Source organism: Malaclemys terrapin, chromosome 1, assembly GCF_027887155.1.
Source record: "Malaclemys terrapin pileata isolate rMalTer1 chromosome 1, rMalTer1.hap1, whole genome shotgun sequence".
Classification (NCBI taxonomy): Eukaryota; Metazoa; Chordata; order Testudines; family Emydidae; genus Malaclemys; species Malaclemys terrapin.
The window spans coordinates 3252208-3258207 of NC_071505.1; positions in this window are offsets into that span (position 1 = coordinate 3252208).

Below are 6000 nucleotides of genomic sequence, written 5' to 3' on the forward strand. Positions count from 1 at the left end.
TACAGAGATGATTTTTACCTTTTTCTTTAATTAAAAACCTTCTTTTTAAGAACCTGATTGATTTTTCCTTGTTTTAGATCCAAAGGGGTTTTGGATCTTGATTCACCAGGAGTTGGTGGGAGGAAGGAGGGGGGATGGTTAATTTCTCCCTGTTGTAGATCCCAGGGGGGGTTGGAACTGATTCACCAGGAGTTGGTGGGAGGAAGGAGGGGAATGGTTAATTTCCCCTTGTTTTAAATCCAAGGGGTTTGGATTTGTTTTCACCAGGGAATGGGTGAAGGTTTTTCAAGGCTTCCCAGGGAGGGAATCCATTGAAATGGTGGCAGCCGAACCAGAGCTAAGCTGGTAGTTAAGCTTAGAAGTTTTCATGCAGGCCCCTACATTTGTACCCTAAAGTTCAAAGTGGGGATCCAGCCCTGACAGAGGTCTTGTAAGACAATGCCGCTGAGTGATCCCAGGAAGAAGCCCAGGAGAGAGGACAATGTGACATTCTCGGTGAAGGAGGAGATGGCTATGGGATGAGATTTGACATAATGTCTGACCCGACATAGGGGATGTTGCAGAAAACATTCCTGCCTGAACCAGAATGTTGTTTAATATGTAAAAAATATCACCAAGAGAGGGTTCCATATCCAGGGAATTGGGCAGAAGTGTCTTGCTTTGATTTTAAGGTCCTCAGCCTCCTCAAAGGTGAAGCGACCATACTGATTTACAGAAAGAAAGCACCTTCATTTTCCAATAAAAAATACCACCAAACCAATAGAGCTCCTGAAACCAGCTCTGACCACAGAGACTCCTATAGTCCCACTTGGCTCTGCTGAAGGAAATGGCGGAGAATTGGTCCTGAGAGGGTCACAAGAACCAGTGAGGGTCTGATCACCACTGCAGAGTCAGGGTACTGCCTAACTCATGGGTCATTGAAGCTGATAGCAACTGGCCTGGGCCGTTCTACCCCGTATGGTTTTTAAAAAATGCCAAATTCAAAACTACAGTTGAATGAAAATGAAATAGCCCCAAATCATGACCTGATTAAGGGAATGACACGAGAGACCTTGGCCTCCATTTTGTTTAAAGTGACTGTATGACTCAATGCAGAGGCATCTAACCCCAATAACAATTTATTAATGTTCTAAGAAAGGCCAAATCACACTTGGAGTTGCAGTTAGCAAGAGATGTTAAGAATAACAAGAAGGGTTTCTTCAGGTATGTTAGCATCAAGAAGAAAATCAAGGAAAGTGTGGGCCCCTTACTGAATGAGGGAGGCAACCTAGTGACCGAGGATGTGGAAAAAGCTAATGTACTCAATGATTTTTTTGCCTCTGTCTTCACGCACAAGGTCAGCTCCCAGATTGCTGCACTGGGCAGTACAGCATGGGGAGAAGGTGGCCAACCCTCTGTGGAGAAAGAAGTGGTGCGGGACTATTTAGAAAAACTGGACGTGCACAAGTCCATGGGGCCGGATGCGCTGCATCCGAGGGTGCTAAAGGAGTTGGCGGGTGAGATTGCAGAGCCATTAGCCATTATTTTTGAAAACTCATGGCGATCGGGGGAGGTCCCAGATGACTGGAAAAAGGCTAATGTAGTGCCCATCTTTAAAAAAGGGAAGAAGGAGGATCCGGGGAACTACAGGCCAGTCAGCCTCACCTCAGTCCCTGGAAAAATCATGGAGCAGGTCCTCAAGGAATCAATTATGAAACATTTAGAGGAGAGGAAAGTGATCAGGAACAGTCAGCATGGATTCACGAAGGGGAAGTCGTGCCTGACTAACCTAATTGCCTTCTATGATGAGATAACTGGCTCTGTGGATGAGGGGAAAGCAGTGGATGTGTTATTTCTTGACTTTAGCAAAGCTTTTGATACTGTCTCCCACAGTATTCTTGCCACCAAGTTAAAGAAGTATGGGCTGGATGAATGGACTGTAAGGTGGATAGAAAGCTGGCTAGATCGTCGGGCTCAACGGGTAGTGATCAATGGCTCCATGTCTAGTTGGCAGCCGGTTTCAAGTGGAGTGCCCCAAGGGTCGGTCCTGGGGCCGGTTTTGTTTAATATCTTTATTAATGATCTGGAGGATGGTGTGGACTGCACTCTCAGCAAGTTTGCAGATGACACTAAACTAGGAGGCGTGGTAGATACACTAGAGGGTAGGGATCGGATACAGAGGGACCTAGACAAATTAGAGGATTGGGCAGAAAAAAACCTGATGAGGTTCAACAAGGACAAGTGCAGAGTCCTGCACTTGGGACGGAAGAATCCCATGCACTGCTACAGACTAGGGACCGAATGGCTAGGTAGCAGTTCTGCTGAAAAGGACCTAGGGGTCACAGTGGACGAGAAGCTGGATATGAGTCAACAGTGTGCTCTTGTTGCCAAGAAGGCTAACGGCATTTTGGGCTGTATAAGTAGGGGCATTGCCAGCAGATCGAGGAACATGATCGTTCCCCTTTATTCGACATTGGTGAGGCCTCATCTGGAATACTGTGTCCAGTTTTGGTCCCCACACTACAAGAAGGATGTGGAAAAATTGGAAAGAGTCCAGCGGAGGGCAACAAAAATGATTAGGGGTCTGGAGCACATGACTTATGAGGAGAGGCTGAGAGAACTGGGATTGTTTAGTCTCCAGAAGAGAAGAATGAGGGGGGATTTGATAGCAGCCTTCAACTACCTGAAGGGGGGTTCCAAAGAGGATGGAGCTCGGCTGTTCTCAGTGGTGGCAGATGACAGAACAAGGAGCAATGGTCTCAAGTTGCAGTGGGGGAGGTCCAGGTTGGATATCAGGAAAAACTATTTCACTAGGAGGGTGGTGAAACACTGGAATGCGTTACCTAGGGAGGTGGTGGAGTCTCCTTCCTTGGAGGTTTTTAAGGCCCGGCTTGACAAAGCCCTGGCTGGGATGATTTAGCTGGGAATTGGTCCTGCTTTGAGCAGGGGGTTGGACTAGATGACCTCTTGAGGTCCCTTCCAACTCTGATATTCTATGATTCTATGATTCTATGATTCTAAGAATACAACCCTTTGCATGTGTGAAACACCAGCGAGTGTTTGTGAAGGGCTTTGAAATCTGGAGTTCCGAGGACACTGAATAACGTCAAAACTTCCCATCCTTACTCTCCCTGTTTGATACGCCTAGAAAAAGAGGCATGTTGAGGTGAAGGTCAGACACAGGGGTCAGTTGCAGAAACATAAATACAACCCAATACTTCTGACTCCTCCTACCACGGGCTGAGCTCTAGGTTGCTCCCTCTTTCACTGTGTTACAAGACGACCTTAGGCCTGGTCTACACTATGACTTTAATTCGGATTTAGCAGCGTTAAATCGAATTAACCCTGCACCCATCCACACAACGAAGCCATTTATTTCGAAATAAAGGGCTCTTTAAATCAATTTCTGTACTCCACCCCGACGAGCAGAGTAGCGCCAAAATCGATATTGTTATTTAGAATTAGGGTTATTGTGGCCGCAATTCGATGATATTGGCCTCCCGGAGCTGTCCCAGAGTGCACCATTGTGACCGCTCTGGACAGCAATCTGAACTCGGATGCACTGGCCAGGTAGACAGGAAAAGCCCCGCGAACATTTGAATTTCATTTCCTGTTTGCCCAGCGTGGAGAGCACAGGTGACCACAGAGAGCTCAGCGCTTCAGCACAGGTAACCATGCAGGCCGATAATCGAAAAAAAGCACCAGCATGGACCATATGGGAGGTACTGGATCTGATCGCTATATGGGGAGAGGATTCAGTGCTAGCAGAACTTCGTTCGAAAAGACGAAATGCCAAAACTTTTGAAAAAAATCTCCAAGGGCATGATGGAGAGAGGCCACAATAGGGACTCAGATCAGTGCCGCGTGAAAGTCAAGGAGCTCAGACAAGCCTATCAAAAAACAAAGGAGGCAAATGGTCGCTCCGGGTCAGAGCCGCGGACATGCTGCTTCTACACCGAGCTGCATGCAGTTCTAGGGCAACAATGTTTTTGGCCCCATCAGGCATTGGGATCTCAACCCAGAATTCCAATGGGTGGAGGAGACTGCGGGAACTATGGGATAGCTACCCACAGTGCAGTGCTCCAGAAATCGACGCTAGCCCCAGTACATGGACGCACACCACCGAATTAATGTGCTTAGTGTGGCCGCATACATTCGACTTTATACAACCTGTTTCCAAAATTCAAATTATATAAATTCGGATTAATCCCGTAGTGTAGACATACCCTTAGTAACACGTATGGTTACAAAATGTTTACATCCTTGGATGTAAGTGTCAACAATAAGAAACTGGCTAATGTTGTGATCCATTTTAACTGTGACTTCTTTATACCCGAGGATAATAGTTCTGCAAAGGAATTACAAGTCTGTCAATTTTCCAAGAGTGCGGTAGCCTTATAAATATCAAGATGGAATTCAAGCTTTAAAAACTTGTTTTAAGTGATAGCATCCACTGCAATGAAGACATCAAGTGCCCTATGTGTGCTACTTTTTCTCTCCTCGGAATGACAGCTGTCTAATGGGTCACAGTAACGCAACAGTAATGAATTCTTCCAGGTTTGTGAAATGTGGTACAGAGTAGTGTATCTCTGTAACATTGCCTTCTTCATACATGAGGATAATAAAGGTCCAAAGGAATTACAAGTGTGTACATTTCAAGCTTGTTCATGTGTAGTGTAGGAATAAAAATCTCAATACAGCAATTGCAAAAAATTTTGGTACAAGAGAATTTAATTCTGGTAAAGTGTAAATACCCAGCACTGAGCCAAAAGCTACAGATAACGGGAGTTAACATGCATCGCAAGACTCTCAATGGTTGATCATTGTTCACACTTAGATGATAAGATGTTTTACCCAAAAGTTCACCACAAAATCATCAATACAAAATAAAAAATATTCCAGAATGAGCCTCTCTAAGAGTTACTCTCAGGTAAATGATGTATCTGAAAGCGTCCAGTAGGATTCAGGAGATACAAGTTAGTGTTTGGCATGAATAGTCCCAACTATTGGGGTTTATTTCTGACTCTGCCAATCGCTCCCTGTCTGACCTTCACCTGAATGTTCCTCCCTTTACCTCCATGGCAAACAGGTATAATTGTAACTTTCAGGGTGGATTGTTTGAGTCTTCCTGTGATCTAAGCATTTCAAGGCACTTCACAAAAACTCATCAAGTTTTATACAGCCAAAGAGATGAATTACTAATGTAACCCTTCTGCCCATCTAAGTTGGCAGCAACAAGGGCCGGGTTCTGTATCTAGGGGTTCCGTTTCAATAACGCAATGCAAAACTGGCTCGAGCCCCCACCCAGTGACCTGGGACAATTACATACCACCCCCTGGGTGCCTCTAAGAGGCAATACTTCCCCTCTCGCAAGCACGGAGTCTAAGTGTAGCAGAAAATGTTTAATAACATGAGGTAAACGACATCAGCATTAAATTGGAAAAACACCACAAACAGGATTCATAACACAAACCATGAGCAAAAAACCCACCCCAGCAAATTGGGCTGTGTCCTTTCCCTTTGGTTCTTGAATCCAGCAACCCAAAAATCACCCAGAGTCCCCAAAGTCCAAGACCCTCAAAGTCTCTTGGGTCCTGCAACCCCAAAAAGTCCCAAAAGTCCAACAACCCCCAAGGTCTCTGTCCCTGGTCAGTGCAGCCCCAGAGTAAAAGGGGGGCACGCAGGGTGTTAAGGGGTACCTTACGTGATCCGAGGCCAGACAGCCATCTCTCCGTGGGGTTCCGTCACAGCCTTCACCACAAGCCAGTCCACTTTCTGCCGTCCCACGAACTGCTCCGCTCCGCTCACCGACCTGTGAGCTGCTCCAGCCGTCTCCACAAACAGCTCCGCTCACCGTTCCTTGGGCCACTCCAACCATCCCCTCACTGCTCAGCCAGCTGCTTAGCAATATAGCTTCAGGCTCCCCCACTATTTAACACAGCCTCGGTGATCTCAGCTCTTAATAACTTTAGCTCTTTTGTGATTTCAGCTCATAGCAGGGGAGCCCTAGTGCTGGTGCAC